This window comes from Dendropsophus ebraccatus, chromosome 10, assembly GCF_027789765.1.
Source record: "Dendropsophus ebraccatus isolate aDenEbr1 chromosome 10, aDenEbr1.pat, whole genome shotgun sequence".
In the NCBI taxonomy this organism is placed as follows: domain Eukaryota; kingdom Metazoa; phylum Chordata; class Amphibia; order Anura; family Hylidae; genus Dendropsophus; species Dendropsophus ebraccatus.
The window spans coordinates 95,358,374-95,370,868 of NC_091463.1; the positions used below are offsets into that span (position 1 = coordinate 95,358,374).

The 12,495-nt window shown below is 47.9% G+C and overlaps 1 protein-coding gene and 1 pseudogene across 1 annotated transcript in view; one reads left to right on the forward strand and one right to left on the reverse strand.

Moving 5' to 3' along the window:
- Window positions 1-43: 43 nt before the first annotated feature.
- LOC138766609 (major histocompatibility complex class I-related gene protein-like) lies at window positions 44-8,339 on the reverse strand (annotated as a pseudogene).
- LOC138802333 (major histocompatibility complex class I-related gene protein-like) overlaps window positions 259-12,495 on the forward strand; it is a 77,576-nt gene continuing 65,339 nt past the window's right edge. Inside the window, exons 1-2 of the mRNA XM_069985523.1 lie at window positions 259-415; window positions 869-996. The gene's annotated coding sequence lies outside the window, so the exon portion shown is untranslated. The remainder of the gene's footprint in view (window positions 416-868; window positions 997-12,495) is intronic.

Sequence of the window (12,495 nt, forward strand, 5' to 3'; positions counted from 1 at the left end):
CACCCCATCTGACAAGGAGCGGCTCCCCCAGTATAGATACATGTCACCCCATCTGACAAGGAGCGGCTCCCCCAGTATGGATACAACTCCCCCCATCTGACAAGGAGCGGCTCCCCCAGTATGGATACAACTCACCCCATCTGACAAGGAGCAGCTCTTTCAGGCTGCTGTGATCCACATAATAGGAGTAGCTGTCGCCCTCTTTGGGGATAACTTCCGCACTGACCCTGATCTGATAGGTGCCGTCAGGATTGGGGAGGGTGCGTGTGCTCTGATACGTGGGGAAGGCATCTATCCCGTTTTTCATCCACTTCACATCCACAGCTCGGGGGTGGAATCCATACACCAGACAGTGAAGCTTTGTGATGTCTCCTGATTTCTGATGTGAGACTCTCACTCCTGGTTGAACTGAAAGGTAAAAGAAAAAAATGTAGTATATGAGTTACACCTTATCATTTATGTGGTCAAAGATCCAATTTATTTATTGATTAAGGATAATAAAAAAATAAAGTTAGTTCATGGGTTGCAAGTAGGAGTCTGGTCCTTTCTCAAAGGGGTATTCCATATTGTATTACTATTGTAAATATGTGCTCAGCATGGTGCATCACAGCTATGCTTACCTTCTTTGCTCCTGCCTGGTTTACATGTTAGACAGCAGATTATGCAGTAGCAGTGTAACTGAGCATTAACCAGTAACAGATCTGTAACAGATCTTGTCTATGAGGACATTGGGCGGTTTTAGCACTACTTTACATCTAGTAATAGAGGGGCATGCAGGTACATGGAAAAAGGAGCAATGTCTGGGAAAAAAATCATGGGAATGCTGTCTTTTACATTGGTAATCTAAACTTATGAAATTCTCCGGCAGCATAAAAACAACCGAGCTGCACAGAACTGACAAGGTAATAAGTAAATCGAATAACTACATCTCAAGTATGGTGGCACCTGACCTGATCCGAAACTCTGAAACATAAAGCCACACTATTGGACCTAATGGTGAGTGTGCCCATGTAGTTGATGCTGCATGGAGTTATTTATTGGACTATAGACTACATACTGTATGTATAAAACCATATAGTATGTTAGTCATGAAAACCAGAGATAATGAGTAGTATGACCTCTCCTCTCCAGCTCTTCTCTCCCGTACTCAATGAATCTCTTTAGCCTCTCGATACATTCGTTCTTCAGGCATTGCTTTGTGCTTCTCCCGATTCCTAATTCCTGTGTGTTCCACCTCTGTGTAGTGGTCTCAGCCTCGCCCATACTAGGGATAAATGATCCTGTTGGTAAGTCATAGTACATATACTCTTCTCCGTCGTATCTGAACCGTCGATAACTCGTGATGCTGCCGTCATCTCCCAGCTCACAGCCGGTCATCACCTGTAAGTAATGGAAACCTGCACAGAGAACAGGAACATGTTACAATGTGCCAGTGTTGACCCCTAGCACTTCCATTGGCATTACTAGGGTGCTAGAGATAGGTTGGCTGAGATCCCCCTTTACATCTATTAAGGTCAATATTAGAAGAGTGTATATAATCTTTGGGTATGTTGAAGCTTTTGGCCCAGTGAAGTGACCCTTCTTGTGGACCATACTACCAAGGTTGGGATATGGTAATAATTTGGGTCAGATCGGTATATGCTGGTCCTAGGGCTTGTGTGAGGGTTAGGGCCCTAATACAAGGAGCGATAATCTGCCAAATCAGGCTGATTCGGCAGATCATCGCTCTGTATAATAAAGACAACGATCAGCCGATGATGACATAGCTCCCTGCAGTGTCTGAAGTGACAGGCCGCTCAGCCAATCACTTGCCGCAGCACTATCCCGGTGATTGGCTGAGCGGCCTGTCACCTCAGACACTGCGGGGATCTGGCTGAACGTAGGTGGACATCAGGGAACGCAGAGAGGTATGTAGAACTTTGTTATTTTGCAAGGGCTGCACGGACATCGTTAATGAGATATATGTATATACAGCCTTTGCTGCACGATTATCGTGCTGTATGTGGGCTCAGTAACCGAGCTTCGATATAGCAGATTGGCGCTCACTTACATGAAGTCATTGGTCCATGTAATACGGCCTTTATGCCTTTCTATCACTCTGGGGGGTACGAGACAAGGCTGTCCTCTCTCCCCTCTGTAATTTCCATTAGTTGTTATATGGTTCAGCCTAAGAGACTTGTAGATAAGGGATACCACCTGGCCACAAAAACTTTATAGACATGGTAACTATAAGGGCAAAACGTAATATGGCTGGGTCCTTAAAGGGTTACTCCAAAAAATCATCTTCTTTCAAATCAACTAGTTTTAGAAAGTTATATAGACTTGTAAATTTACTTCTATTTAAAAATCTCCAGTTTTCTAGTACATATCAGCTGCTGTATGCCCTGCAGGAGTGGTGTATTCTTTCCAGTCTGACACAGTGCTCTCTGCTGCCACCTCTGTCCATGTCAGGAACTGTCCAGAGCAGCAGCAAAATACATTGAACCAGAAAACCTCTCCTGCTCTGGACAGTTCCTGACATGGACAGAGGTGGCAGCAGAGAGCACTGTGTCAGACTGGAAAGAATACACCACTCCTGCAGGGCATACAGCAGCTGATAATTACTGGAAGACTTGAGATATTAAATAGAAGTAAATTACAAATCTATTTAACTTTCTGGCACCAGTTGATTTGGAAAAAAAAAAAAAGGATTTTTTTGCCGGAGTACCCCTTTAATAAGTATATAGGATATTACTTGTTCTACCTTCTGAGTGGTTGAATTTCTTCTTCTTCCATTCCTTAATTTCATGTCTGAATAAATCCTCGTAATCTTACTACTCCGTGTCCTTCTCTCCCAGTATCTGGACGTCTCGTTCCTCTTCATCCATTCAGCCACAGGGAGGCGTCTCCCTATAGCACTGGTGTATATCTCAATCTGCTTATCATCCAAATATCCCACTATGGAGAAGTCAAGACCCTTGGATCCTGGAGCCGAGATTGTGGAGGTGTAATAGTGTAGAGAATGACTGTCTGAGAGAGACAAAGAGCACTCCATAAAATACTGATAACGTTGTTACCTATAGGATAATATTCAGATGATGTTACTGCTCCTTTATATGTATTGTGTATAGCGCTTATCCTTCCCGTTGGTCCCGTTAGCCCTTACCATGTCGTGTATCTATGTCCTCCCTTGGTTACAAGGATGTGCACTGATTATTTACCCTCATGTCTTCCACTGTCTGGGTGTGGCAGTCGCAGAGGAGCAGGGAAGGTGAGTAAGGGCCCTATTCCACCGGACGATTATCGTTCAAATCTAAACAATAATCGTTCGGTTGAAATGCAGTTAACGATTAACGACCAAACGAGAAATCGTTGATCGCTTTATAAGACCTGAACCTATTTTATCGTTGCTCATTACGATCATAAGTAACGATTATCGTTCCATGGAAATGAGTGAACGTTTTCAGATCTTTCGCAATAGCGGTCGTTTGAGATCGTTAATCATTAACGATTATCGTTAAATCGTTCAAATCTAAACGATAATCGTTCAGTTGAGATGCAGTTAACGATTAACGACCGAACGAGAAATCTTGATCGCTTTATAAGACCTGAACCTATTTTTATCGTTGCTCGTTCGCAATTCGTTCACATTGAACACGATGTCGTTCGGTCGTTCGCAGTAGATACGAACACAATACCGATGAAAAAACAATCGCAAATACGATCATGAGTAACGATTATCATTCCATGGAAATGAGTGAACATTTTCAGGTTTTTTGCAATAGCGGTCGTTTGAGATCGTTAATCGATAACGATTGTGCGAACGATAATCATCCGGTGGAATAGGGCCCTAAGGGTCCTATTACACTGAGTGATTTTTAATGATTAATGCTGCGTTTATACGTATTGCGCGATAACGATAGAATTCGAACTTAAGCGATCGAAAAAAAATTTCCGTACGATATATCCTAGCGTCTAAACCAGGGGTCCACAACTGGCGGACCGCGGTCCGAACCCGGACCGCGGAGGCCAGCTGTCCGGACCCCTGGTCAGACCTCCTAACCGCCCCGGATCCGGTCCGTCCCGCTCCCCACCGCACTGCCTCCCGTCCCATAGGCGTACTGTCCTTAGATGTCAGTACGCCTGTGGGGCTGGGGGCAGTGTCGGTCCGGCCCCCGGCTGATACGCGCTCTGTAGGGATGTCCCGGGGATTCCCCAGCAGAGCGCGCACCACAGACCTCAGTGTACGCTGCCGGCCTGTCCTTCCCGGAAGTGCAGGCCGGCGGCGTACGCTGACGTCACTGATGCGCGCTCTGCTGGGCAATCCCCGGGACATCCCTACAGAGCGCGTATCAGCCGGGGGCCGGACCGACGGGAAGAGAAGACGACAGCCGCAGCGGGGAACGAGGTGCTAGGTGAGTTGTTTTTGTTATTTTTTTTTTTCTGTCTGGGGGGCATCTACAAGGGGAGAGCGCACAGGTGGACTATATACTACAGGGGGGACCTCACAGGGGGCTATATACTACTGAGGGGGCTATATACTACTGGGGGGAGCGCACAGGGGGCTATATACTACAGGGGGGACCTCACAGGGGGCTATATACTACTGGGGGGAGCGCACAGGGGGCTATATACTACAGGGGGGACCTCACAGGGGGCTATATACTACTGAGGGGGCTATATACTACTGGGGGTAGCGCACAGGGGGTTATATACTACAGTGGGGACCTCACAGGGGCTATATACTACAGGGGGAAAGCACAAGGGGGGCTATATACTACTGGGGGGGACCTCACAGGGGGCTATATACTACTGGGGGGAGAGCACAGGGGCGCTATATACTACTGGGGGGAGCTCACAGGGGGCTATATACTACTGGGGGGAGCTCACAGGGGGCTATATACTACAGGGGGACAGCGCACGGGGGGGCTATATACTACAGGGGGACAGCGCACGGGGGGGCTATATACTACAGGGGAGCTCACAGTGGGCTATATACTACAGGGGGGAGCTCACAGGGGGGCTATATACTACTTGGGGGGAGCTCACGGGGGCTATATACTACTGGGGGAGCTCACAGGGGGCTATATACTACAGGGGGAGAGCACAGGGGGCTATATACTACTGGGGGGAGCTCACAGGAGGCTATATACTACAGGGGGAGAGCGCACAGGGGGGCTATATACTACTGGGGGGAGCTCACAGGGGGCTATATTCTACAGGGGGAGAGCGCACGGGGAGGCTATATACTACTGGGGGAGCTCACTGGGGGCTATGTACTACAGGGGGAGAGCGTACAGGGGGGCTATATACTACTGGGGGAGCAACATGGGGCTATATACTACTGAGGGAGAGCGCACAGGGGGGGCTATACACTACTGGGGGAGCAACAGGGGGGCTATATACTACCAGGGCAGTCACCCCCTTTGTACCTAATATCAAAGGCCTGGTGAGAGAAAAAAATGCCAGTTTTCCCGCTAATAAGCAGCAATTCTGTATATAAATAGTTGAACGTTTGTGACAAAGTAACAAAACACGTTTACTACTGATGTTCAGCTCGGACCTTCACCTGACAATAGACCCCGGTAAGTGGACCTTCACTAATAGTTGTTGAGTACCCCTGGTCTAAACGATGATCGTTATGAAAAACACATTGTTACTTTGACATTGTTAATCGTACGATAGGGCGAATTATCGTGCCGTGTAAACGCAGCATAACAACTAACGATAAACGATCGCAAACGTGATTGTTTATCGGTAACCTGAAATCATTCACCATATTACACAGAAAGATGGTCGTTAGATACAATTGTTACTATGATCGTTTATTCCTTCTGAACCCAGCAAAACAAAGGACAATGTGCAATTACACTGAACGATTCGTGAAAAAATGCAGAACTTGAGTGAACATGGAATTACAGGGAACGATTAGCGATGATTAAGGATAATTTTAGGTTCAGATCAAAATCAACGATCAACGACATACGAACGATTTTTCGATCGTTGCCTGCAATTACAAAGGATTATCGTTTAAATTTGAACGATTTAACGATTTTTCGCACGATAATCGTCCTGTGTAAATGGCCCTTAGGGTCCATTTACACAGAAAGATTATGTAAAAGATTTGAAGCCAAAGATTTGAAGCCAAAGCCAGAAACAGACTATAAAACAGAGATCAGGTCATAAAGGAAAGCCTGAGATTTCTCCTCTTTTCAAATCCATTCCTGGCTTTGGCTTCAAATCTTTGGCAGATAATCTAACTGAGTAAACGGACCCTTAGGCTTGTTTTTTTCTTTTTTTTTCTAGCCATGGAGATTTATTTTGCCCTGACCACCCCTTTAACTCCTTCCTCATACATGTATGCACTGGCGTAGCTACCATGGGGGCAGGGTACGCCGTCGCTATGGGGCCCGGGGGGGCTGGGGGCCCGGGCCCCCGCGGTAAAACTTCCATGGTGGGTGCCGGGAATACAGTGCGATCTGCCAGGCCCCCTGTGACAGCGTGGTTCGGGACTCTCCCCCCCCCCCCCCCAGGTCTGGGCGGCATCATCAGTACTCCCGTCCCCCGCGGCAGCCTCCCCCACCCCTGTCCTTGAGGACGGTACAACGGCTCCCCTCCTGATCTCGTGCAACGGAGGTCCCCGGTGTCCGGAGGAGGCAGCCACCGCCGCAGGGACAGCTACGTTCGGAGTTGCAGTTGGTGGAGATGTTCAGCGGGATCGGGGGTCTGCACTGCGCCCCTCTATCCCGCTGAACATCTCCACCAACTGCAACTCCGAACGTAGCTGCCCCTGCGGCGGCGGCTCCCTCCTCCGGACACCGGGGACCTCCGATGCAAGTGCATGAGACCAGGAGGGGATGGCAGGTGTGTGCCCGGGCCGGTCACTCGGCTTGCTCCAGTCTCCTTCCCAGCTCTCCCTCAGCCCCAGTCCCCCCCCAGCTCTCCCTCAGCCCCAGTCCCCCCCCAGCTCTCCCTCTGCCCGTCGCCATCCACAGTTCTCCCTCTGCCCCAGTCCCCCCCCCAGCTCTCCCTCTGCCCCAGTCCCCCCCCCCAGCTCTCCCTCTGCCCCAGTCCCCCCCATCTCTCCCTCTGACCCAGTCCCCCCCTAGCTCTACCTCTGCCCCAGTCCCCTCCCCCCCCAGCTCTGCCTCCACCTCCCCCCAGCTCTCCCTCTGCCCCAGCCCCCACCCCAGCTCTCCCTCTGCCCCAGCCTGCTCCAGTCCCCCCCAGCTCTCCCTCTGCCCCAGTCACCCCCAGCCTGCCCCAGTCACTTCCAGCCTGTCCCAGTCACCCCTAGCCCACCTGAGCTGCCCCCAGTCTTTCCGAGTCCCCCCCCCAGCCTGCCCCATTTCCCCTCAGTCTAACCCAAGCCTGCCCCCCAGCTGTCCCTCTTCCCGTCACCCCCAGCTACCCTAGTCTGCCAGTCACCCCCAGCTGTCCCTCTGCCCCAGTCACCCCCAGCCTGCCCCAGTCACTCTAGCTGCCCCAGTCTGTCCTAGTCTCCCCCAGCTGCCCCCAGTCTGTCCAAGTCCCCCCAGCCTGCCCCAGTCCCCCCCCAGTCTAACCCAAGCCTGCCCCAATCCCCCCCAACTGTCCCTCTGTCCCAGTCACCCCCAGCTGCCCCAGTTCTAATTGCTCACAACCCCATTCAAGGTTTCATGGGGCCCCATGCAGTTTTTTGCTATGGGGCCCCATTACTCCTAGCTACGCCCCTGCATGTATGGCCTGGGTTGGGTGAGGAAAAATGATGAGGGCTAGGAGGGCTGAAGCTCGTCATACCCGCCAGGTGTCAGGTGCTATCTGTAATGACCGACATTGGAGATCACTCTGATGACGGTCATTTAACTGTTTAGATGACATGATTTTGGTCACATCACACTACAGAAAAAATGTAATAAAAAAAAAAGTGACAAAGAAGTCACACACAAAAACTACACATTACAGCTCAAAATAATAGCTCTCACATAGCCGAGAGGAGGTGGGAGGAGGAAGAAATGCCCCTATGTGCTGTCCTATCCTACATAACAATCAGCTGATCCCTGGACACAAACACAATGCAAACAAAAAACTACAATAGTGAGAGTGATACAAAACTATATCACATGTATATAATGGGTAATAATATAAAAAACACATCTACACATACTCACCGGTATACACTGCAGATACACTCACAAAAAACAGGGTGAGGGCATACATCTTCATGCTGAGTCTGACACAGAGAATACAAACATCAAGGAAGCATAAAACTACATAGAGATGTACAACACACAAAAAAGAGGCTGCATTCTGATTGGACGGTCACTTGATTTGCTCCAATAGAAAATGACTCTATAGGTGATCAGCAGTTACTGGGCGGAGTAAATGGATATAAAGGTTAGAAAGTGAAAGTTGTGTTTGTAGGTGTACAGGATCATGTCTATGTGACCTATAGGATAGAAGTTACCTATAGGGCTTTAGGCCGGCTTCACACTGCCTTAAAATCTTGGAAAAACTCCAATAATAACGCCTGCGGCCAGATGTTAGCTGAAGGTCAGTGGACGTTTATAATCGGCCTTACACACATGGCGTTTTTTGGCAAACTGTTTTTCCTACCATAGACTTCAATGGGATTGTTCTAGTTGTCTCAAAAACACCATTGTGTGCGTATGGTGTTTCTTTTTTTTTTTTCTGCCGGTTTTTGTCACCTTTTGTGGTCCAGCAGCTAGGTCATGTGACGGCTGAGGAAAAAAAAAGTTCTGCACACAAAAAATGCCTAAACCACAAAAAAGATCATTCACACATAAGTCAAAAACGCCATAAAAACTGCAAATGCGTGGGGTAAAAAATGCATTAGCAGTTTTGTAACGTTTTTTTGGGGGGCAAAGGTTTTTATATTTTTGACGCTTCCTTCATTGACATGTCAATTAGTTGAGCGGAGAGTGAAGGAAGTGGAGGCGCGCGAGCCCTCCCGTAGAGACACTGTGTGAGACTGAGGCAGGCGGGATTCCGTAGCAGAGAGTTCCGCCACGAAATTCCACCGCTTTTGCTCCGTGTGAACTGGCCCTAAATGGAAATCTGAATTGCAGCTTACATTTACTGAACAGCAATAGTCCAACATTTACTTACTTACCTCTAAAGATTCCCACTGTGTAAACCACCTTAAGGCTATGTTCACACTACATATCTTTCTGGTCGTAATGCGAACCGTGAATATACGCACGTACAGTAGTTTTGAGGTTGATGCGTTCGCTTGAAAGTATACGATATACGCCCGCACAGTGCACACTACGTATGAGCTTACGGCCGAATCGTATACGGCGCCGTGAAAAATGAACAAGACCATTGTTTGAGGACGGAAATGTTGAAACTCACGGCCGTGGATTTCCATGCGGTCCCGTACGGAGTATTTATTTCGGCCAAATTGAACTTGATTTTTCGATCCAAAAGGTTCTGTGAGTTTTATTGGTCTGGGCGAAGATTTCCAACTTTTCCACCTCTCTTATTTCCAGGTCAGGTGTGGTTTGCAATTAAGCTCCATTTACTTCAATGGAACTGAGTTTTAAACCCCACCCAATCTGGAAACAAGAGCGGGGGAAAAGTGGCCATGTTTTTGTAACGCTGGATAACCCCTTTAACCCACATATGGTGGCAATGCACATAGGTTAGGACCCTATGGAAGAAAAGTTTTGACTTTTAAAGGATACTCTACAATCTCCACCACCATGGGGTGTGAAAGTGTCTTTTCTGCATCTCACCCTTGATAACCTCCCATTACCAGATTATGCAAAAGAGGAGCCCGTGGAGCCTCATCAAAGAGTCTCGAAACACAGGACTAGCCAGATATCCCTCCGGGAAGGACCCATCCAAGGGGCGGCTCCTGTTAGGAAACCACCAAAACCACCATATTAAGTGTCCCTATAAGTCAATGTAATGACAAGGGAAAAACCAAGGCCAGGTAACCATCCACATACAGCTGTTTTGGGATGTTGCCCTTCATCAGTGTGGAGCAGGATTCTGGCTAGGTGGGAGCAATGCCTAGTAGAGCCATAAGAGAAACAGATCACTGATCTCAGGGAGATTGGCCAGAGATAACACTGCTGGCTGTCAGTTAAAGCACTCAATGCAGTGAAGTCCTAAGTGCATTGCTCCCTGGTAAACATTTATATGCAAAAGAGCCCGTGGAGCCTCATCAAAGAGTCTCGAAACACAGGACTAGCCAGATATCCCTCCGGGAAGGACCCAGCCAAGGGGCGGCTCCTGCAAGGAAACCACCAAATCCACCATATTATGTGGCCCCATTACCAGATGTTACATATGTCCTTACAGTCACTAAAATAGCAGTGAAATAGAGAAGTGCTAAACTCCTCACAATGGTGGAAATAGTCAGTGGGATCAACTACAGCTGCATAATAGGGAAGCTCGTGGCTGTGAGGATGGACCGCATACATAACTTTAATGGATATTGAAACAAATGGCTGAATTCAGGTCATTACTCTAAAGCGGTAGGTCTTTCAAATTATGTCTTCCAGTACTTATCAGCTGCTGTATGTCCTGCAGGAAGTGGTGTGTTTTCTCCAGTCTGACACAGTGCTCTCTGCTGCCACCTCTGTCCATGTCAGGAACTGTCCAGAGCAGGAGAGGTTTTCTATGGGGATTTGCTGCTGCTCTGGACAGTTCCTGACATGGAGAGGTGGCAGCAGAGAGCACTGTGTCAGACTGGAAAGAATACACCACTTCCTGCAGGACATTGGAAGTTGGGTTTACTGAATGATATTGTTATTATTTTATACATATGTTGTTCTTGCTGCCTACACATGTGATTTTGACATTGCTGTCTGTTCTCCCATCTACCACAGGGGAGTGAGGGGGGACACTGTGCTGGATAGGAGCCGGTGGGGAGATGATTGTATGTTTTTAAGTGATTTTAATACATTGGAGGTTTTTTTTCTTGTATTGTTATTAAAGGTTGTTATTAAAGGTTGTTCACCCAAAATATTTTTCTTTCAAATCAACTGGTGCCAGAAAGTTCCAGAGATTTCTAATTTACTTCTATAAAAAAAAAACTCCAGTCTTCCAGTACTTATCAGCTGCTGTATGTCCTGCAGGAAGTGGTGTATTCTCTCCAGTCTGACTCAGTGCTCTCTGCTGCCACCTCTGTCCATGTCAGGAACTGTCCAGAGCAGTAGCAAATCCCCATAGAAAACTTCTCCTGCTCTCCAGACTGGAAAGAATACACTACTTCCTGCAGGACATACAGCAGCTGATAAGTACTGGAAGGATTTTTTAATAGAAGTACATAACAGATCTCTGAAACTTTCTGGCACCAGTTAATTTGAAATAAAACATTTTTTTGGTGAGCAACCCCTTTAAAGATGTTGTCTTCTTTTTCTATAAATGATTGTGCAGTCTATACATACCTGCTTGTCTTTTCTTGTGTTGGTACAACGATCATCCGCTGACCTAAAATCACCGACAGCCGATGTAATGGACGTGTTATATCGATGGGCAGGCGACGGCTGATGAATGTGAGTAATAAATAATAAACTTCTGCACACCTCTCCCCGCTCCCTTATAGCTGCCTGTAGCTTCGGCCCACTCCCTGCAGTGTCTGAAGTGACAGGCCAATCACTGGGACAGACACTGCGGGGTGCGCCTGATCCGTTTGACTCCAAATTTGACACACAGATACATTGGGTGCCCAAGAAGGTTAGAGAGAAGGTCCCGTCCTTGTCAGATGTACAGGAGGGGAGGGGGAGGGGGAAGACCGCCCCATAGAAATGAATGGTAGAATCTCCAGCTCAGCCAGAGCTATAGACACATGAACGTGAGCCTATGAGTATGGCAGCCAGGCCTAGTGGGAGCTCACAAGAAGAGCCCATAGAAAGAAATGGTAGAATGTTCTGGAGATTAGATTTTACCTCACAAAGATTATGTCAGTGTCTGACCCCCCCCCCCCCTCTCCTCTCACACACACACACACACACAGACACACACCTGACTACACCCCCCTCCTCACACACACCTGACCATACCCCCACCACACACACACACACCCCTGACCACCACCACCCCACCTCCCACACACACACACCTGACTACACCCTCCTGCTACCTGACCACACACCCCTCCACACACAAACACAATAATGGTAGTTGGTAAGGTATACTGAAACTTTAGCAACCAATAGGATTACTACTTTCATTTTTGAAGGGAGCAGAAATCTGATTGGTTGCTAGGGGCGGCTGCCCCATAACATACAAATAAATGGTAGACCCCCCCTCCATCCAAATATGGAGGAGATTTATCAAACATGATGAAAACTGGCTCAGTTGCCCATAGCAACTAATCAGATTCCACCAAAGAGTCTGTGAGGAATGAAAGGTGGAATCTGATTGGTTGCTAAGGGAAACTGAGACAGTTTCACTTTACACCATGTTTGATAAATCTCCTACTATAGGTATACAGGACCCCCCAACTATACACTACAGGTATACAGGAACTCCCCCCCCAACTATACACTACAGGTATATGGC